General features: G+C 46.4%; 1 pseudogene; it reads left to right on the top strand.

Annotated features, from left to right (window-relative positions):
* LOC123138820 (uncharacterized) overlaps nucleotides 1-23,332 on the top strand; it is a 152,901-nt pseudogene extending 129,569 nt beyond the window's left edge.
* The last annotated feature ends 488 nt before the right edge of the window (nucleotides 23,333-23,820 follow it).

Genomic DNA, 23,820 nt, shown 5'->3' with positions numbered 1-23,820 from the left:
GAGTCCTGGACTAGGGGGTGTCTGGGTAGCCGAACTATCATCATCAGCCGGACTCCAAGACTATGAAGATACAAGATTGAAGACTTCGTCCCGTGTCCGGATGGGACTTTCCTTGGCGTGGAAGGCAAGCTTGATGATACGGATATGTAGATCTCCTACCATTGTAACCGACTTTGTGTAACCCTATCCCTCTCCGGTGTCTATATAAACCGGATGGTTTTAGTCCGTAGGACGAACAACAATCATACCATAGGCTAGCTTCTAGGGTTTAGCCTCTTTGATCTCGTGGTAGATCTACTCTTGTAATACCCACATCATCAATATCAATCAAGCAGGACGTAGGGTTTTACCTCCATCAAGAGGGCCCGAACCTGGGTAAAACATCGTGTCCCTTGTCTCTTGTTACCATCCGCCTAGACGCACAGTTCGGGACCCCCTACCCGAGATCCGCCGGTTTTGACACCGACATTGGTGGTTTCATTGAGAGTTCCTCTGTGCCGTCGCAATCAGGAGGGATGCCTTTTCCCATATTTAAAGACGGCGCCGTCGCCAAGGGAGCTTTGGCCACCGGCCAAACTATCCGGCTAGGTGGTTTTCTTATGACCGCCTGTTCGGCCACCGCTCCGACAATGACCTCTCAGGTCATCGAAAGCGATCTTCACGTCAACTCGGAATACGCCGAGCAGCTAGATCCGATGGAGCTCTCCTTCATAAATGAGCTCTTGGGTCGCATCGCCGCCCTGGGAGTCGCTACAGACTACGATCAGATTGGGCTTAAAACCGATCTGAGAGAAATTAACTCTCCCCAGGCTACCCACCACGTTGTTGTGGTAGAGGAACAACGTTGCGACTCTTATTCTATGTTAAAGACCAGTTATGTCCGGATTCCCGATCCCTCCATGCTGGATTCCCGCGGAGGGACGGACGTCAATCAAGTACTAAACCTAAAGTCAGGCATCGGACCAGATTTATTGGATAACATCCAGCAATCCAAGTTTCCAAATCCGGAAACTTCTCGGCCTTTGAGCCTCAGATTGGGCGGGGTTCCGAATTTAATTCTGCTCGCCCACCCAAACATAAGCGATCTATCTCAAATACGGCAAGAGCCCGATGAAACAGTACATCATTACTGGGCCAGATTCCTCCTGGTTATGGACAGGATAAAGGACTGCCATGAGGAAAGCGCAATCTCAATTTTCTGCAACAATTGCACGGACAAGGGAATCATGAACGCCATAAGTCGTCGCAAAGTAACACGCTTCGCCGACCTGGCGACCATAGTACAAAAATACTATGCGATGGATAGTGTCTGGAAAACCGAAACCAGGTTTTGGGACAATCTGGCCCCGAACATAACCCTAGTTCGAAATAAAAGGGTGCGTCATACTCAAGCACCTGGATCAAAAACCAAAAAGCAAAAAACCCCTAAAGGGCACGGAATCGTACTGGAGGGATGGCTCAACAGACCCTGTAAAATCCATAGTACAGAGGGCGCCACTCCAACACATAGCCTTCGAGCATGTTGGATACTACAGCAGGTGGCCAAAAGTGGCGAAGGTTTTCTAGCCCCGGGTAACCAGCCCAACAGTACCAGTACGGTATTAACAGTCTTCGAGACTTTCGCATCAAATAATATGCGGAAACGAACAATCCGCAGCCTCGCCGAAGTCTACCAATTAGCAACAACAAATCCATGGAGCGACATGGCTATCACCTTCAATGCCAGCGACGAACCTAAATTCCGAACAACCCGAGCACCAGCCGCATTGGTCCTCAGTCCGATAGTGGACGGCTTTCGTCTTACCAAGGTAACCCTCCAAAAAATGAAAATAGACTGGAGCCGCATTGAGCGAAGTAGCACAACCTTAGAGGAATAATCCCTAGTCGGGAAGTACGCTGCACAGGAAAAATCACACTAGATGTAGGTTCGGCTCACCGGACAATTACAGGTCCGAGGAGGTCATGTTCCAAGTGGCCCCGTTCGGCAGTGGATATCACGCCTTGTTAGGGCGAGAGGCATTCACAATTTTCCAAGCTATACCCCATTACGGGTACATGAAGCTTAAAATGCCCGGGCCCAATGGAATCATCACTCTTGTTAGTGATCCTGATATAGCACTCCGCACTGAAAATAAGACAGCCGCACTAGCCCTAGAGGCACTATCCGAAGCCCTAGCGGCAGAGGAACTCACTGCGCTGCGCTCCACGGTGAATAGGGACGATGTGATACTCGATAAGAGATCTAAGTCCACCTCTTTTAAACCAGCAGACGAAATAGTCAAATTCCAGGTCCATCCAACGGACCCCACAAAGACGGCCTCCATTGGGGCACAATTAAACCCTGATGTAGAAGCCGCACTACGAGAATTCCTTTGGGAAAATTGGGACATTTTTTCCTGGCACCCTTCAGATATGCCAGGAATCCCACGCAGGCTGGCAGAACACAGCCTAAATATCCTAAAAGGATTCAAGCTAGTCAAACAGGCTCTTCGGCAATTTTCCGAACCCAAAAGACAGGCAATGGGAGAGGAGCTAGCCAAACTCTTAGAAGCCGGATTCATCAGAGATATAAAACATCCGGACTGGCTAGCACACCTGGTAATGGTACCAAAAAAGGACAAATCATGGCGCCTTTGTGTCGATTTCAAAGACCTTAACAAGGCTTGTCCAAAGGATCCTTTCCCCCTCCCCCGCATCGACCAAATCATCGATGCTACCGCAGGGCACGATTCATTGTGCTTCCTCGACGCATACTCCGGATACCATCAAATCAAGATGGCGGAAACAGACCAGGCCGCAACGGCATTCATTACTCCATACGGACCATTCTGCTTCAACACAATGCCCTTCGGACTCAAAAACGCCGGCGCAACATATCAGCGCATGATTCAAACATGTCTGGCTACCCAGATAGGCAAAACAGTGGAGGCATACGTAGATGATGTGGTCGTTAAGACCAAACACGTCGAAACTCTAGTAGGCGATTTGAGGCTTACATTCGACAACCTCCGAGCATATGACATTAAGCTCAACCCGGAAAAACGTGTTTTTGGCGTACCAGCCGGAAAGCTCTTGGGCTTCATTGTATCCGGTAGAGGAATTGAAGCAAACCCAGTCAAGATCCGAGCTGTGTCACAATTGGATATCCCAAAAGACCTCAAACAAATACAAAAACTAACTGGATGTGTGGCGGCTCTAAGCCGCTTCATCTCCCGTTTGGGAGAAAAGGCACTGCCCCTCTATCGCCTCCTCCAGCACACCGAACACTTCGAATGGACGGATGCTGCCACGGCCGGACTCGAAGAAATTAAGGCTATATTGGCAACAAATCCGGTCCTGGCCGCGCCCAACCTGGGCGAGCCGATGTTATTATATATCGCGGCAACACATCAAGTTATCAGCGCGGTACTCGTCGTCGAACGAGAAATAGAAGGGCACAAATTCCCTCTTCAAAAACTAGTGTACTACGTATCCACTGTCTTAACTCCATGCCAGTCCCGGTACCCACATTATCAAAAGATAGCGTACGCGGTGTTCATGGCATCCCGGAAGCTGCGACACTACTTTCAAGAGTGTTCCATAACAGTGGCCTCGGAAGTACCTCTCAACGACATTATAAACAATCGCGACGCGACGGGCAGGATTGCAAAATGGGCCATTGAGCTCTTACCATTTGACATAACCTACAAACCACGGCGAGCTATAAAGTCGCAAGTTTTGGCTGACTTCATCGCCGAATGGACCGAAGCTGAACTCCCTAAAGAGTACGGCGCATACTCCAATTGGATCATGCATTTCGACGGCTCCAAAATGTTGGCCGGCTTGGGGGCTGGCATCGTCTTGACGTCCCCAACCGGAGACACAGTCCAATACGTACTTCAAATAATGTACACGGACTCCAACAACGCAGCCGAATACGAGGCCCTTTTACATGGTCTCCGGATGGCAATATCCATGGGTATTCAACGCCTAGAGGTGCGCGGGGGTTGAAACCTCGCAATATCCCAAGTAAATGGAGACTTTGACGCCAAGGATCCGAAAATGGCAGCCTACCGTAACGTTGTCCTAAAAATGTCAGCTCGGTTTGAAGGACTCGAATTCCACCATGTAGCCCGGGATAAAAACCAGGCAGCAGACGTGTTGGCACGCATCGGCGCAAAATGCGATGCCGTCCCTCCAAACATCTTCCTGGAGCGGCTCTTTAAGCCATCCGTATTATGGGAAGAGGATCCGGAAATAACAACCCGGAACCAACTGCACCACCCAACACGGAACATTCTGACACAATCGGTGGCTCAGCCAATGAAATAACACCTTCAGCCCACGAAATAATGGCAGTAATTGCCCCGTGGATGGAACCATTCCTAGCCTACTTAATTAGGTAGGAACTTCCCAAAGACCAAAATGAGGCCCGCTGCATAGTTCGGGGATCTAAAGCCTACAAGGTCCATGAGGGAGAACTTTATAAGAAAAGCACAACTAGAGTCCTTCAAAGGTGTATCTCCAAAGAGGAAGGGCGAAATCTCCTGGCTGAAATTCACGCCGGACTCGGCGGGCACCACGCCGGGCCCTTGTAGGCAAGGCCTTCCGTACAGGATTTTATTGGCCGACAGCCCGGGCAGATGCTCAGGACTTAGTCCAACGATGCGTCGGTTGCCAGCTCTTTGCTAATCAAAGCCACATGCCACCCACCGCCCTCAAAACTATACCCATCACTTGGTCGTTCGCGGTCTGGGGGCTTGACATGGTTGGACCCCTTAAAGGGGGAACCCACAAGCAAAAATACTTATTGGTCATGGTGGACAAATTCACCAAATGGATAGAGGCCAAGCCAGTTAAAACGACAGAATCCGGACCCGTGATAGACTTCATATCCGGGGTAGTACACTGTTTTGGCGTCCCCCACAGCATCATCACTGATAATGGCACGAATTTCACGGCCAACGAGGTTAAACTATGGTGCAAAAACATGGGCACCAAGCTCGACTACGCTTCAGTCTATCACCCTCAAACTAACGGTCAAGTTGAACGAGCAAATGGTCTAATCATGAGCGGCATTAAACCCAGATTAGTGCGGTCCCTCACGGAATCTAACACGCACTGGGTAGAGGAGCTCGACTCCGTACTCTGGGGGCTGCGGACCACGCCAAACCGCACTACCGGATTCACACCATTCTTTATGGTATACGGCGCAGAGGCAGTTTTGCCCTGTGATATAATTCATGACTCACCTCGCGTGTGCATGTACGAAGAAAGAGAAGCCGAGTTGGATCGGCAGGACAGTTTGGACGCCTTAGAGGAGGAGCGTGACGTGGCAAAATCCCGTTCCGCATTCTATTAGCAGCAGGCTCGAAGATATCAAAGCAGAGAAGTACGGGCCAAAACTTACAATGTTGGCGAGCTAGTTCTACGCCTGTCGGACAAGAAAAAGGACAAACTTAAGCCCAAATGGGAAGGTCCATTCATCATCGACCAAGTCCTTACCGGCGGTGCATACCGTCTACGCAACGCATCTGACAACCGACTCGAGCCGAACCCATGGAACGCAGCCCGTCTCCGAAGATTCTATGCCTAGCGCCGGACTCAGAGTTCGTCTCCTTCCTCCGTCCACCTTTCATATTTTTTCGCTGTCTTTTGTTTCCCTCCTTTTTCCTCCCTCTTTCAGTAAAAGCCTTTGAGGGCTGATCTGCGCATTGTTCGCACACACGTGATGTGCTACTCGCACTCGTTATACCTGGGGGCTTCTTTAACAGAAGCTTATTTATACGGGCTTCATGCCCAACACATGTGTCATACTTCCGCATGTACCTTTTATTCACCATTATATGCATCGATATGACTTAAGTTTTGGCCAAGCTGGGTTGCCTGGCTCCTGTGCTTACCCCTACGTTCCCGATTGTTCGGCTAGGAGGTAAAGGGAGCACCTCTGCGATTGTTACTGCCGGGTCAGCCGGATGTGTACCTCAGACTGGGTGAAGCCGAAGGCTAGCGTTCTTAAGGGAATATTCGGTCGGTGACTTGAAAGATGATTTATTACTTATTTATTTATCTGCCCCCAGATGCTTTTTCTGCTCTTTTCACAGTCCGGACATGCACTTTAGGGCATGCCTCCCAGGGAAAGGAACCCCTAACGAAACTATTCTCCCTGGAAGATGTTTCTTACTAACCATGTAATATAACATAGCTAGTTGGGCACTTGTCTGATAAAGCACTTATGACCCCTACGCCTGGTCTCCATGCATGCCCCGGTTTTTGTATAACCGTGAGGGTATTCGGACACACTCCGGACTGTTGGGTCCCAAGGTTGAAGCGAAAAGGTCCGCAAAGACAAACGATCTACAATCCGGCTAGAAGGCATTTTACATGTCATTTTAAATTACATCGTCAAACTGACTGATTGTACTCCTCTTCAATCCCATCTAATAGGCTGTCTAGTTTACAGTCCCGTTGGGAATATTTTGCGGCCAACTCTACTTGGCCGTACATCAGGCTCACAGGGATCTCCTTCCCATCAGGCCCAACAGGTCCGACCTCGGCCATGTGGTTTGGATCAGCCTTCGTGTACCGCGTCTTCACCATGGCCCAGGCCTCCTTGGTGCCTTGACGGCAGGCCGATATCTTCCACAGACGGAAGCGCTGCCATACTCCATGAAGCTTCTCAGCAAGCCCTCCAAGACCCTCGGGTAGGGAGACGGACGGCCATAAGGCCTGAACGACGCCGCTCATCGCCTGCCGGACATGTTCGTGCAGTTGCAGCAGCTTGGGAAGAAGGTCACCCGTGGACCAGGCATTTCCTCCGCCGGACGACCCGTGAGCACACCTACAGACACATTTCTGTCAATCGACTTCCTCGCCGAACTCTTCTTTTCAAAAGAGTTTGCTCAAGCACTTACTGTAAATGCCGCGACGAAGCCGCCGATTCTCCTTTACGGAGTCAGACAGCTGGACCCGAACACCTTTTAGTTCTTCGCCCAGCTGGGTGTTGGCATCTTGGAGTTTGTTCCTCTCTTGCTGCACCCTCATAAGCACCTTCTCGCCGGCCTTCAGCTGGCGCAGCAGATGTTGCTTGTCCGGATCTAGTCCGGCACCCTCTGCAATATTATTGTCAGACTAAACGCACACGCTGCACTTCATAAACTACTTATCTTTTCGAAATATGTTTTACCAGAGGGGGTCTCTATGGCTCCCCCGGCGGCGGCTAGTGCGGCCTCAAGTTGGGCCTTGCATTCTTGAAGCTCCTGGGACAGGTGGGTATTCTTCTCCGTAAGATCCTGCATAACAAATGATCCTTAAATCAGTTAGTTTAACTATTTTAAGTCTCGGGGGCTACTGGCATATATAACTATTAAAATTCCTCACCCATATGTCTTTCACATACTGCTCCATCGCTCTGGTTAAACCATCTTGAGCAGCACGAAGGTGCGCGTCTCCCGCATTAAAGGCATTCAACGCCTCTGGGGAGAAACACGCGTCACGAAGAACTGTCCGACGGCGCCTGTGATCATGGCGCTCTCCACCTTAGACCTGGTGGCGGACAGCCTGTCGGCATCCTCCGTTGGAGGAGCATCCGGCTCGCACCTTGCGCTCGCCTCCCCCTCCGGACCAGGTGTTGGAGCCTGGCTGGCGGAGGCTTGGTTGGCAACCTTTCCGGGCACAGTCCGTCGAGCGCTCTTTCTCCTGGAAGAATCATGAGCATTAATATACCTCCCAGGAGTCTTTCCCTTAAAGATAATGGTGCGCCATACCTTTGCGGCGACGTTTCGATTCGCGCCGCACTCCTCTTCTGCCTGCTGGGCCGCACTGACCCTGGTTGGTCAGTCGCCGCGGGCTTGGCTTCCCGCTGCAAAGGCACCTCCTACGAAGCACCGTTGGTATACGGTGGTCAGAAATAAGCATTAAAAAAGTAATGGTGTCAGGACTTCGGTCGTACTCACCTGGGAAGCCGGAGATAAATCAGGGTAGTCAGACGTAATGGCGACTAGAGCATTGTCTATGCTGAGTTGGTGGAACACCCCGTCAATCAGCTCCACCTTTATGTCTGGATCCTCTCCGGAGGCCGGATCAAGGGATCTTCCCGGATCCTCAGGTTGTGGAGTCGGGCTTTGTATGCCCTCCACGTCCCGGCGCAGTTCCTGCGTCGAAATCATAAAGTAAGACACTTAACTTTGAAAGCACGGATCGGATATATAAACGTCCGCTTACCCAGCTCCGAGGGTTATTCATGGAGAATCCATTCAATGGACTCGTGCGGAGGAAGTCCTCCTTCTCCCCCTTGTACAATCCGGACAGGATCTTCACCAGATCGGCGGTCGATCCCGGCCCCTTGCGGCCATGACGGGTGGCGTCATTCTCCCCGTTGAAATCCCACATGGGGTGGCCCCTATATTGGAGCGGCTGCACCCCTCGCATAAAGCATGTGGCCATGACTCCAATCATGGTCAATCCGGAATGGGCCAGTAACCTTATCCGGCCCATCAGATATTGGACGCTCCTATCATCTTCCCGTTGAGGGCTCCGCGGGCGCCAACTCAGGCGTTTCTTCAGGGGAGCGTTGCTAAACTCCGGGAGGCCGATCCGAACTGGATCCGGCAGCGGGGCATCTTCCATATAGAACCATTCCGAAGGCCAGTCTTCGGACGCCTTCTTCGGGGTTTCGGATAGATATCCGGTTCCGGCGATGCGCCATATTTCGGCTCCATCCACTTGATATATCGACCCCTCGTGAGAATGGGGTACGAGGCAAAACAATCTCTTCCACAGCGCAAAATGGGGCTCGATGCCCAAGAACAGCTCGCAAAGAGCTACAAAGCCCGCGATGTGCAAGATGGAGGCAGGTGTGAGGTGGTGAAGTTGGAGTCCATAGAACTCCAGGAGCCCCCGGAGAAACGGATGTATGGAAAATCCGAGTCCCCTTATTAGGTAGGAGACGAAGCATACCCGCTCTCCTTTGGAGGGATTGGGGACGCTCTCCGCCTGCTTCCCACCCTTGTAGGTGGACAGTCCGGCTCGAACCGGAACCATAAAGGCTGGGGGAAGGTATCCCTCTGCTTGGAGCGTCACTAACTTGCTATGCGGGACTGAACATCTCCTCCAATCTCCTGGCTGAGGACTGGGAGCGCGAGAGGAGGAGCCGCGTCGACTGTCCATGTTGGAATGGATTTTTGTCAGATGCGCTTCGATGAGTACTTGCGGAAGGAGGATGGCGTGATTCGGATCTGGATCCTCGCCTCTCTTATAGGCAGCTTATTCACGCAGCTAGGGGGTAAAACATAAAAATACCCTGGCTTTTCGCATTCATACGACACGTGGAAGAGGGCCATTATTGGACGTAGAAGCCAAGGAGCGCAACATTTATAAGGAAACCGGACACTATTCGGCAAACACATGGAATATGGAGGAGAACCCGCCTTGCAAACGCCCAAGACAATATACGCGTCGGACTCATCGTCATTGAAGCCTGGTTCAGGGGCTACTGAGGGAGTCCTGGACTAGGGGGTGTCCAGATAGCCGAACTGTCATCATCAGCCGGACTCCAAGACTATGAAGATACAAGATTGAAGACTGTGTCCCGTGTCCGGATGGGACTTTCCTTGGCGTGGAAGGCAAGCTTGACGATACGGATATGTAGATCTCCTACCATTGTAACCGACTCTGTGTAACCCTAGCCCTCTCCGGTGTCTATATAAACCGGATGGTTTTAGTCCGTAGGACAAACAACAATCATACCATAGGCTAGCTTCTAGGGTTTAGCCTCCTTGATCTCGTGGTAGATCTACTCTTGTAATACCCACATCATCAATATCAATCAAGCAGGACGTAGGGTTTTACCTCCATCAAGAGGGCCCGAACCTGGGTAAAACATCGTGTCCCTTGTCTCATGTTACCATCCGCCTAGACGCACAGTTCGGGACCCCCTACCCGAGATCCACTGGTTTTGACACCGACAGTTAGGGTTACACAAAGTCGGTTACAATGGTAGGAGATCTAAATATCCGTATCGCCAAGCTTGCCTTCTACGCCAAGGAAAGTCCCATCCGGACACGGGACGAAGTCTTCAATCTTGTATCTTCATAGTCCAGGAGTCCGGACAAAGGCTATAGTTCGGCTATCCAGACACCCCCTAATCCAGGACTCCCTCACGGAGGAAGGCCTCGCATACGATGATGAACGCCGAGATGTTGAGGACGAAGTTCGGGGCTAGATCGTGGAAATCTAGCCCGTAGTAGAACATGAGCCCGCAGACGATGGGGTGAAGTGGAAACCCCAGTCCATGGATGAAGTGGGCGAGAAACACGACCCTCTCATGGGGTCCTGGGGTTGGAATGACCTGCCCGTCGTCCAGTAGCCGGTGCGCTATGTCTGCGGCCAAGTATTCGGCCGCCCGAAGATTTGTGATGTGCTTCTCCTTCATGGTGGAAGCCACCCACTTGCCTCCTGCTCTGGACATGTTTAGCTGTGCGAAGAAGACTTGATCTAGGGCGCTAGAGCTCGAGGGGGCAAGAGTGGGCAAAGGAGGAAGAAGGTGTGGGTAAAAATGAGGAACTCTTATCCCTTTATAGAGGCGACAAAAGCGGTGTGCCTCCCCACTTGCCCGTTGAGAATCGCTTACTTCCCAAGCGCTATGATTGATGGCATGGTGGGATTACCCATACCTGTATTGATGAGAATCCCGTGATAAGGGGACACGATCTCTGCTTTGACAAGACGTGTCAAGGAAACCGCCTTGCAATATGCGCTATGGCTGGTTGTAGGAAAATGGTTCGAATAATGACCCGACCGTAATAACATGTCATGTTGTCTAAACAAGTTGTCAGCAGATTGCATTTGTGAAATATCATTCTCTCTATGGCGGTATGGGAAGATCATTTTGCGGATCCGGACACGGTTGAGTGTTCGACAGTTACTTTGGAGTATTAGGAGATGGAACCCGCCTTGCAATGCCGAAGACAAGACTGCGCGCCGGACTCATCGTCATTGAAGCCTGGTTCAAGGGCTACTGAGGGAGTCCTGGATAAGGGGGTATCTGGACAGCCGGACTATATACATCGTCCAGACTATTGAAGCGTGAAGATACAAGACTCAAGAATTCGGCCCGTGTCCGGATGGGACTCTCCTTTGCATGGAAGACAAGCTTGGCGATCCGGATATTGTGTTTCCTTCCTTGTAACCGACTCCATGTAAACCCTAGCCCTCTCCGGTGTCTATATAAACCGGAGAGGTTGGTCCTTAGAAGGCCGATCACAATTACAATCATACCATCATAGGCTAGCTCTTAGGGTTTAGCCTCTACGATCTCGTGGTAGATCTACTCTTGTACTACTCATATCTTCAATATTAATCAAGCAGGAAGTAGGGTTTTACCTCCATCGAGAGGGCCCGAACCTGGGTAAACATTGTGTCCCTCGCTTCCTGTTACCATCAGCCTAAGATGCACAGATCGGGATGCCCTACCCGAGATCCGCCGGTTCTGACACCGACACCCACCCTTACTGGGCGCGCCCCATGTCTCGTGGGCACCTCGTGTGCCCCCCAGACTCTGTTTTCTTGCACGTTACGTATTTTTGTCGGTAAAAATTCATTATATATACTCCCGAAGGTTTTGACCACCATATCACGCAAATATCCTCTGTTTTTGTTTCGAGCTGTTTCTGTTTCAGATCTAGAGCATCATGTCGTCTCCAAGCGCTCCCAAGGACAAGTTTTTCGAGAGGGTTATCAACCCCTATCTCGCGGAGGTGCTACAACACCCTCAAACCATTGAGATGCGTGAAGGGGTGCTGCACATCCGCGATGTGGAGGGACCAAGGCGTACCGGAAGCGTGGAGACAAAGCTCGAAGCCGTAGAGCAGCAAGTTTTCAAGTGCCAAGGGATGGTGGATCATGGACTCAACACCAACCAGATGATGATCACGGAGTTCACCAACAACCACAAGCTAGATGCCAAAGTCATTGGGGAGACCATCTTCAAGCTTCAAGAGAAAATTGAGCACCTCCAAGCCTAGATCTATGACCTGCAAAACCAGAACTGTGAATATGAATATAGATTCAAGAGGATGAGTTTGGCTACAGATTTAAGGATCCCGGAGACTCGATCATCCTTCTATGATGGTGAGCCTATGCCTTGGAAGACGGACGACAAGCCTACATCATCAACAACTCCTACTTTACCACCTCCGAGGACATAATCACATGGGTATGGGCACTCCCCTTGGCAACTGCCAAGCTTGGGGGAGGGGCCCCAGTATCGTATCACCATCACACTCTTATGTTTACCGTTTTATTTAGTTCGAACCTTTAGTAGTATCTTGATCTAGTATATTGAAGTTTCGATATCACGTAGTTTTGAGTTTTTGCTTTGTGATCTCTTCTTGTAATCGAGTCTGTGAGCTATCTATAATAAAGATTAGTGTTGAGTCAAGGGCTTTGCTATGTTGCTATGATCTTGAGAAAGTAGAAAGAATAAAAGAGTCAATATTGATCTTATGGATAGTGATGACTTCACATATAGAAAGTATGAGGCATAAAAGTTGTTGAGAGTTGATAAACGTAGTTTTGGTTATCGTTGCAATTAATAGGAAGTGATAAGGAAAGAGGGGTTCACATGTAAATATATTATCGTATACACCTTTTATAATTGGGAGCACTCATTAAGTATGACATGCTAAAAGAGTTGACGTTGGACAAGGAAGACAACGTAATGGTTTATGTTTTCGCACATCTCAGTTAAAGTATATTGTCATTGACCTTCCAAACATGTTGAGCTTGCCTTTCCTCCTCATGCTAGCCAAATTCCTTGCACCAAGTAGAGATACTACTTGTGCTTCCAAATATATATCCTTAAACCTAGTTTTGCCATGAGAGTCCACCATACCTACCTATGGATTGAGTAAGATCCTTCAAGTAAGTTGTCATGTTGCAAGCAATAAAAATTGTTATCTAAATATGTATGACTTATTAGTGCAGAGAAAATAAGCTTTGTACGATCTTGTTGTGGAAGTAATAAAAGCGATGGACTGCATAATAAAGGTCCACATACAAGGGGCAATATAAAGTGACATTCTTTTGCATTAAGACTTTGTGCTTCCAACCCTAAACGCACATGACAACCTTTGCTTCCCTCTCCGAAGGGCCTATCTTTTACTTTATGTTTTTACTTTATCCTTGAGTCAAGGTGATCCACACCTTTCCCTTTTTCATTTTATCCTTTGGCAAGCTCCTCGTGTTTGAAAGATCGTGATATATATATCCAATTGGATGTAAGTTAGCATGGGCTATTATTGTTCACATCACCTAAAGGTGAATACGTTGGGAGGTAACACAATAAGCCTCTATCTTTCTTAGTGTCCGGCTGAAACTCCATAACCACGAGTATTGTGTGAGTGTTAGCAATTATAGGAGACTACAAGATAGTTGAGTATGTGAATTTGTTGAAAACCTCTATTGTTGACTCTTTCTAATGTTACGATAAATTGCAATTGCTTCAATGACTGAGATTATAGTTTGTTAGTTCCCAATGAAGTTTTTGAACCATACATGACATTGTGAATTGATTGTCACTTGAGCATAGGAAATCATATGATAAAATCTATATATGTTGCTGTTATAAGAATGATCATGATGCCCTCATGTCCGTATTTTATTTTTATCGACACCTCTATCTCTAAACATGTGGACATATTTTTCGATATCGGCTTTCGCTTGAGGACAAGCGAGGTCTAAGCTTGGGGGAGTTGATACGTCCATTTTGCATCATGCTTTTATATCAATATTTATTGCATTATGGGCTGTTATTACACATTATATCTCAATACTTATGGCTATTCTCTCTTATTTTACAAGGTTTACCATGAAGAGGGGGAATGCCGGCAGCTGGAATTCTGGCTAGAAAAGGAGCAAACATTGGAAACCTATTCTGCACTGCTCCAAAAATCCTGAAACTCCATGAAACATGTTTTTGGAATTAATAAGAATTATTGGGCGAAAGAAATACACCAGGGGGCCCACACTTTGGCCAGGAGAGTGGGGGCGCCTCCCCCCCTACTGGGCGCGCCCCCTGTCTCCTGGGCCCCCTGGTGGCCCCCTGGTGTCCATCTTCTGCTATATGAGGGCTTTTACCCTAGAAAAATCGTAGGCAAGCTTACGGGACGAAACTCCGCCGCCACGAGGCGGAACCAATTTAGGGCTCCGGCGGAGCTATTCTGCCGGGGACACTTCCCTCCGGGAGGGGGAAATCATCACCAACGTCATCACCAACAATCCTCTCATCGGGAGGGGGTCAATCTCCATCAACATCTTCACCAACACCATCTCCTCTCAAAACCCTAGTTCATCTCTTGTATTCAATCTTGTACCAAAACCACAAATTGGTACCTGTCGGTTGCTAGTAGTGTTGATTACTCCTTGCAGTTGATGCTAATTGGTTTACTTGGTGGAAGATCATATGTTCAAATCCTTTATGCATATTATTACTCCTCTGATTATGAACATGAATATGCTTTGCGAGTAGTTACGTTTGTTCCTGAGGACATGGGTGAAGTCTTGCTATTAGTAGTCATGTGAATTTGGTATTCGTTCGATATTTTGATGAGATGTATGTTGTTTTTTACTCTAGTGGTGTTATGTGAACGTCGACTACATGACACTTCACCATTATTTGGGCCTATAGGAAGGCATAGGGAAGTAATAAGTAGATGATGGGTTGCTAGAGTGACAGAAGCTTAAACCCTAGTTTATGCGTTGCTTCGTTAGGGGCTGATTTGGATCCATATGTTTAATGTTGTGGTTAAGTTTACCTTAATAATTCTTTTGTAGTTGCGGACGCTTGCAATAGGGGTTAATCATAAGTGGGATGCTTGTCCAAGTAAGGGCAGTACCCAAACACCTGTCCACCCACATATCAAATTATCAAAGTACCGAACGCGAATCATATGAACGTGATGAAAACTAGCTTGACGATAATTCCCATGTGTCCTCGGGAGCTCTTTTCTCATTATTAGAAATTGTCCAGGCTTATCCTTTGCTACATAAAGGATTGGGCCACCTTGTTGCACTTTATTTACTTTATTTACTTGTTACTCGTTACTATTCATCTTATCACAAAACTATCTATCACCTACAATTTCAGTGCTTGCAGAGAAAACCTTACAGAAAACCGCTTATCATTTCCTTCTGCTCCTCGTTGGGTCTGACACTCTTACTTATCGAAAGGACTGCGATATATACCCTACACTTGTGGGTCATCACACACCAAAGTTGGTTGAAGCCCTCGAGGAAAATCGTTTGAAGACTTCCTGCACCTCATGTTTGTAAGTGACAATGTGTACCCATGTGTAACGAGAATAATCGTCAACAATAACAAGCCATATAGAGATGCATCATTTGTAATAGCAGAATAATGATTAGGACCGAAGAGATCCATGTGAAGCAATTCAAATGGTCGAGTGGTAGTCATGATAGTCTTCGCTGGATGCTTGGCCTTGGTCATCTTTCCAGCTTCACAGGTTCCGCATAAGTGATCCTTGAGGAATTTGACATTCTCAATGCCAATGACATGCTTCTTCTTCGCAAGCGTGTGCAAATTCCTCATGCCAGCATGACCAAGTCATCGATGCCATAGCCAGCCTTCTAAAGCTTTTGCAAGTAGGCATACGGCCGGTTGTGGTCCTGTAGAGAAATCAACAATGTACAAGTCTCCTCTCCTAAAGCCTTCGAAGACTTTGGAATTGTCAGCTTCCATGATCACAACGCAACGATATTTGCCAAAGACAACAACCATATCAAGATCACAAAGCATTGAGACAGACATGAGGTTGTATCCTAAGGACTCGACAAGCATGACTTTGTCCATGTGTATGTCCTTAGAGATCACAACCTTACCTAGACCCAATACCTGACTTTTGCCTTTGTCAGCGAAGATGATATGCTTCAGATGTGACGGTGATAAAGGAGCATCCATCAATAGATTCTTGTCACTAGTCATGTGATTTGTACATCCACTATCGAGGACCCACTCATTGGCTTTGGGTTGATCATCCTGCAGATGAATTAGTGCAACTTACGAACTCATATACTTCATCAATGAAGAATATGACATCAATATCATCAGATCAATTTCATCAAGCAATAGAATAGATAAGTTGGTATGAGGACGTGTGAAATGAAAGTTCATTTCATCATGATTAGCATGCGTCCTATTAGGCATTGTTCAGGTCTCCAGCAAATTCTTCAGAAGTTTTGAGCACGTCTAGAGGCCTGACCCTGCATAAGAGATTAGTTCTTTTTCTTCACCACCCACATCTGAAGGGGTGGCAAAGAATTCATCACTCCGTGAGCACCACATGAGAAAGGTGGCATAGACGCCAACCCACTTTGTTTCACATAAGAGGGGTTAGGATAAGCATATGAATAAGCAGAGAAATTCTTTGAGGACTTATGAACATAATGAGTTGAAGAATAATGCTCATATTCATAGCCCTTAGCTCTACCCTACGAAACAGAGGGGTTAGCACGATGATGATCATATGAGGACTTTGATCCTTTTGAGGAATTTGATCCACGTGAGGAATTTGGTCCGTATAAGGACTTGGATCCATAAGAAGAATTTGGTTCATATGAAGAATTTGATCTGGAGTTCCTATTCTTCACAGGTGGTGTCATGAGGACATTCACCTGAAGACTTTCAAGGCAACTTTTGGGAACCCAGATTTTCTTCATAGGTGAACCGTTCCTGCAGTTAGTGCCAACATATCTAGCAAATACTTCACCATTCTGATTTTTGAACAGTTTATAGTTGGAGTCAAATGACTCATCGGAAGAATGAGGAGATTCACATGTAAAGCCAGATAAATCGGATGGATCAACTGGAGGTCCCTTTGCAGCAACCCATGAGGTTTTGGGGTACTGCTCAGGCTTCCAATATGTTCCATCAGCATTGAGTTTCCTCTCAAAGGCAATACCCTCTTTCCTAGGGTTTCTGTTGAGGATCTGCTTTTTGAGCACATCACAAAGAGTCTGATGCCCTTTGAGGCTTTTGTACATGCCTATCATGTACAATTCCTTCAGCCCTCAGTGATACTTGCATTGTCCTCAGATGAGGAATTAGTTATAGCAGAGACAAATGAAGAATTTGTAGCATTAGAAGCATTTGAACATTCAGGTGAAGAATTAGCAGTTTCACATTCAATGCACTTCAGACATGGAGGAACAAATTCTTCCTGAGTAGCGATGATCTATTGAGCAAGTAATGAATCGCGCTCCTTCTGAAGATCTTCATAATCCACTCTTAGCTTTTCAAGATCTTGCTTTCTTTGAAGAAATTCATAAGAAAGCTTCTCGTGATCATATAAGAGAGTGTTATGATGACCTCGAAGGTTGTCAAACTTGGACTGAAGTCTCTGAAGATTTTCAGTCAAGGTTTTGGTGCGATCCATTTCTTCACCCAACATATCATCACTTTTATCTAGCATGTTTTGAACCTTTTCAAAAGCCTTTTGTTGTTTCACAGCAATCTTAGCAAGTTTAGAGTAGCTGGGCTTGAGGTTTTCATCAGATTCATCTTCACTTGATTCATAGGAGGCGTATTTAGTTACCTTGGCACCCTTTGCCACGAACCAATAGGTGGGAGCATAGTCATCATTGCCTTCATCAGCTTTGTTGGTGAATCCATTTTCTTCAGAGTTGAAGATAGACTTGCTGACGAATGCAGTAGCGAGAGCTAGGCTCGCCACACCAGACTCAGACTCCTCAGATGCATCCTCGTCCTCATGTTCCTCAGATTCAGCTTCAGAGTCCATTTCCTTGCCAATGAATGCCTGAGCCTTCTTGGAGCAGCTCTTCTTGTAAGATGAAGACTTCGAGGATTTTGATGATGAAGACTTTGAAGATTTCTTCTTCTTCTTTGCGTCATCAGAACTGTAATCCTTGTATTTCTTCTTCTTTGATTCCTTATCCCACTGAGGACAATCTTGGATGTAGTGACCGGGTTTCTTGCATTTGTGGCATAGCCTCTTCTTGTAGTCATTGGATGAGGAATCATTGCTCCTTGAGGATTTTCCAAAGTGACCACGTCTTGAGAACTTCTAAAATTTGTTCACAAGCAGTGCTAGTTCCTGGCTAAGTTCTTCAGGGTCACCAAGGCTGCTAGCAGAGTCCTCATCTCCAGACTCAGAGACTGCCTTGGCCTTCAGAGCATGTGATCTTCCATAGCTCGAACCATAGAGGTCTCTCTTCTCAGCAAGCTGGAACTCGTGAGTATTTAGCCTCTTGAGGATATCAGCGGGATCAAGTGACTTGTAGTCAGCACGCTCTTGAATCATCAGTGCCAGAGTATTAAATGAAGAATCGAGCGATCTCAGCAATTTCTTCACCACCTCATGGTTGGTGATGTCAGTGGCGCCAAGCGCTTGAAGCTCATTTGAGATGTCAGTGAGGCGATCGAAGGTTTGCTGGACATTTTCATTGTCGGGTCTTTTGAAGCGGTTGAAGAGATTGCGAAGAACGTCAACACGAGAGTCACGTTGAGTTGAGACTCCTTCATTCACTTTGGATAGCCTATCCCAGATAAGCTTAGCAGTTTCCAAATCACTCACTCTTCCATACAGTCCTTTGCTCAGATGACCACATATGATATTCTTCGCTTGAGAATCGAGTTGCTTGAATCTCTTCACATCAGTAGTGTTCAGAGAAGGTGTGACTGAGGGAACACAATTTTCCACAACATACCAGAGATCGTTATCAATTGCCTCAAGATGCATCCGCATCTTATTCTTCCAGTAGGGGTAGTCCGTTCCCATCGAAGGTAGGACACCCAGCAGAGACCTTGATCATACCTGCGGTCGACATAACTAAACTCCAGGCGGTTAAACCAAAATCACACAGAACAAGGGAGTATCTTACTCTGATACCAATTGAAAGTGTGTTATATCGACTAGAGGGGGGTGAATAGGCGATTTTTATGAATTCTTCACTAAGGAATTTGCTAGTAAGGAAATTCCTAAATGAAGAACTACTTGCAGCGGAATAAGTACTCAGAAGTAAACATAACAGAACACAAGCATGGTCATCATAATGGAATGAAGACAAGCACAGAGTACAGAAAGCGTAAGCATAGGACAACACAGAAAGAAGACGGACAGATTGAAGAAATTGAATTGAGGAATGAGAAAGTCTTCAGTCAAAGTCTTCAAACAGATATGAATAAGCACACAACAACAGACATGAGAAAATGAAAGAGTTGAGGAAATAGAACCGGTGATCTTGGTGAAGACAATGATTTGGTAGACCAGTTCCAACTGCTGTCTCAGTTGTACATCTGGTTGGAGCGGCTGAGTATTTAAACTCGAGGACACCCAGTCCCGGACACACAGTCCTCACCGTATTCTCCTTGAGCTAAGGTCACACAGACCTCGCCCAATCACTCGTGATAAGTCTTCAGGTGACTTCCGAACCTTCACAAACTTGGTCACTCGGCGATCCACAATTCCTCTTGGATGCTCTAGACCTTGACGCCTAACCGTCCGGAAGAAGCACAGTCTTCAAAGGAAACAAGCGTCGGATCCACGCAGGATCAATCTCTTCACTGATGCTCAATCACTTTGGGTTTGTAGGTGTTGGGTTTGGGTTTTCCTCACTTGATGATTTTCGCTCAAAGTCCTTGGAGGATGGGATGCTCTCAGATGACAAGTGTCAGTTTCTCTCGGAGCAGACAACCAGCTAGTGGTTGTAGGGGGCGGCTATTTATAGCCTAAGGAGCAGCCCGACATGATAAGACATAAATGCCCTTGTCTGATATGACCGTTAGGTGGAAAGATATTTTGGGACAGCTGGCGCATAGCACAGCAACGGTCAGAATTGTGACTATCAAATTCCTCACGGCTATCATGTTCCTCACTGTGTAGGCAATCCGCACTGGCGAATTCCTAACTCCTTAGTCAGAACAAATTCCTCAGAGACCAGAAGAACTTCGTCTCTGTCACTGAAGAATATGACTGAACTGTATGAGATTTGCAATTGCTTTACTCGAAGGGATTGGTAGGTGTAGAATTTTCAGCTGAGCATCACATGAAAATTTTTCCTTAGTATTTCCTCGACCCCTTTAACACTACAGTGTTTCCTATGACTCAAGAAAAAGAAAATGAAACTACGAAAACAAAAGTCTTCGCGCTTCATGTTCCTCGAATGTATACCAAGTCTTCAAGGTCACACCAATTTCTTCACTTTCAAAGTCTTCAGAAAGTCTTCAAAAATTCAAAGTCTTCAGTTGAAGAACTTCACTTTTAGGGGTCGACTTTCTCTGTAAATATCAAACTCCTCATAGACTTATAGACATGTGTACACTCACAAACGCAGCAGTCCCTTAACCTATAAGTCTTCGATACACCAAAATCACTAAGGGGCACTAGATGCACTTACAAGGCATACACAAAAGTTGGAAGTTGACTGCAGAAAAAAAACTGGCTTGAACTCTTTGGAGGCTTAAGCCTAGTTATATTTCCTTCAGTCTGTATTGTTATCTTTGCTGATTTTGTGAACAGTCATAATGACCACTTGGTTTGAAAATTATGAATAATTTTTCATCTATCGCTTCTAGGACTGTCAGGGCATTGTTTCCTTCATTCTGTTTTTGTTTTACTTTCACAGCATTGTTTTTAACTTTTTTTTCCTGCGGTTATGAGTCATAAAGTCCTCGTGTGATTTGCATGTTGTCCCGTCTACACAAGTAATTGATAACTAAAAACACCTAAGGATCTGGTTTCATATTTCCTTTATTTATATGGACATATAGGCATGCCATTTCACATTGCTGCTTATTTTGGACCATTGTGATACCTAGTGAACAAATGATTGTGACAATACTTAAGTAGTATGGCTTCATTAAATCTTATACTGTTGTTTGTCGTTTTGCTTGCAGTTATTGTAGTTTCATGGACAATTATTCTAGTGTCGGGCTGCTTGGTTAAACATTTTATTAGCATGTCACTCGTTGTCTACCAAATTTGAATATATTGTAATTGGCCATTGACCGCTGATACAATTTGACTTGTTCAAAATCCAAACGATATGTATAGTTATGCTTTTTTATGTAGTCTAATTTCTTCACTTTGCCCAACCAGATAATACTTCATATCGAGCATCTGATCAAAATTACATGACTACATTCATCTTAAAAACTGTTTCAGTCATTAGTAACATTTTTTACTAGCACATTGGAAATAAAAGTAACGGTGAAAATATTACTTCGTCAAATATTACTTGAGGATATCTATTTAGTTAGGAGAAAGACTTTTTATATATAGGAAGATAGAGATTCTGTTGTTTCTGAAAAGTATGCCTATGAGCTAGAAACCAGATACATTTCTTGCTTTCCTAGTTCCTACTCCATGCGACCGCCATATTCCCGCTGTTCATTTAGGCTCTACTCAGCAGTATGTAATATTAGAGGTTGAAGGTGTGCCACTACGCTACAATTTACCTATGTTTCTAATGATGATTTTGTCTAATAATGCTGAGATGGCTCACCTTTGGAACTTTTAGCACAATTTGCGAAATGACGATGAAGCTAATGATTCCTGTTTTGAGTCATGCAAAAGTTAGGAGAATAACTCCAATGGCTTTCCCTAATAAATAGTACTACAAGATTGTTTGACTGATGATATTGCTTGCTTCACAGGTATCTAGAGTTACGTTCTGGTGGCTGAGATGCAGGAATGTGTTGTTGGGTGCTGGTTCTTCCATTTTGTATGCTGAATTGTACCTGTCTTATAGCCTTAGCCTGTTGCTCTTTGCCAGACTCGTTTTATAACTGGCACTGCATGCTTAACATCCCGTCTAAAAAACGCTCCCAGACCTATTCTGTTAGCAAGAAAGAGCTCTTCAACCACGTAGAAAGGAAAGAGCTCTTCAAATTTCAGTGGTTAGAGTATAACTGGAGTAGTGTCCACCCAAGCTGTGCACCTGCAGCGCAAGGAGATGCTACTATATATCTCGGTGTGTCTCACAGATGGAGATGTCCTATTGACTGAAACGGCATAAGTTCATTAACAACATAAGACCAACTATAATCGATCCCTATAAAATAAAGGAGCATACGACCGAGCAAAGCTTAGTGAAGTATATTTCACTAACTTTTGGTCGGACCTAGCCGATCCCTTAAATATAGCGGCAGTGCACAACGGACGAAAATGCGTTGCACAAAGAAGATGCACGCAGTGGAGAACCAAGGTGCGCATGCAATGCAGAAAAGGAGGTACGGCCGGTTGCTCGTCGCGTTGTACCGAACTGAAGTTTCTGAGGACGTGCTCCGTAATATTGAGACTTGCCCATAGTAATTGGGCACAACTCAGATGGCAGCCGGCCTGGGCGGGACATGGGCAGGAACTACGATGTCAAGGCTCTTGGCTTAGTTAACGGCATGGTTTATTCTGATCACGATCAATCAGTTCTCTGAATTAGGATGTACAGTATCATTCTTCCCTTATCATACCTCAGAGCCTGACAACCAGTCGGTAGGACACGCCATTGCCACCGCTCGTCTTAATGGGTGGCATACGCAATTTTGCTATAATAATGATTACTAAAGATTGATAACAAATTAGGTTACTAGTGTCCTTCTTGGCGGCTTGTTGAATCCAGACTGACGGTAGCTCTCTCCTATGTATGTCACTTTTAATAATATTTAACTAATCTGTGTTGCTGTAGAGAGTTTTCAATTCATAGGTAGTCTTTTTATTATGCTTGCAATTTTTTTATCAACATCTACTACGATGTTGACACACACATATTCACACCACGACGTAAACACAACCACATAACATCTACTGAAAACCGGGTCGACGTTGCGGAGCTTGAAGATTGACGACATTACCATGAGCGTGCTCAACATCGTGTCCTACTAAAAAATCAGCATTAACGAGATACCAAAGCGTCAAAACTGAGGTTTGATATCTGATGAGGCAGGGTACCTCTGACCTTCTAACAGTCCAATTGTCGGCTGGTTCTCGTTATTCTTGCATTTAGCTCTCCAGTTTATGGTATGCCAAGGTTTCTCTTCAAGCAACCACTCATCGATCCCCTACTGCCGACATCGATCCCAGTGCTCAACAAGGTGCAAAGTAAGTGCTCTGAACAGCTGCAGCTCTAATTCGTGCCTTCCAATGCAAACGAGTGCTTGAACTTAGCAATGTAATGTTGTTCTTCACGTGAACCCATGGCTGACATGCGTGCACACCTTATTATTTCGGTTCTTTGCTCAGGTACAATGGCAAAGCTGGACGAGGAGTCAGAGGAGCTGCACCGCAAGTTCCTCGAGAAGGATGTGGTGGTGTCAGCGACCTGACAAGAGGCACCCACAAGTTAGCTAAAGAAGCAGAGGAGGAGGGGAAACGTCAAGCCCAACAGGCCGTGTTGCGAGAGGAAGCCCAATTACAAGTTCACGGGCCCGCAATGGATCACCTACATGTTTGAGCCCGAGAAGGACAACAGTGGTATTTAGTTGAGAATGCGGTAGGTGAGAGAGGATCCTAGTCGGGATCAGAACAGGACGACGACGGCTTGTATCTCCATTCCCTTTTCAATACTATCTTCTTCCTTGAGTTGTAGTACACCTCTTGTACTAGATTCCCCAGTATTCCAGAGATAGCTAGAAGGTAGCTCACCAATGGACCTACCTACCTTCGTGTAGAAATACTGTAAGAATGGCGCTGCCCACCACAAGCGCGTGTTGCTCCACCTATCCGGCAAGGCCCCACTTCGCATGGCGTGTCAAATATCCCGGTCGTCGCGTGTTCATCGTTGGATGCAAGATGTTGCGGGCGCAGGCTGACT

This window comes from Triticum aestivum, chromosome 6B, assembly GCF_018294505.1.
Source record: "Triticum aestivum cultivar Chinese Spring chromosome 6B, IWGSC CS RefSeq v2.1, whole genome shotgun sequence".
NCBI lineage: Eukaryota > Viridiplantae > Streptophyta > Magnoliopsida > Poales > Poaceae > Triticum > Triticum aestivum.
Note: the sequence above shows the minus strand (reverse complement) of the source record. Positions and strands in the feature narration are given on the sequence as shown.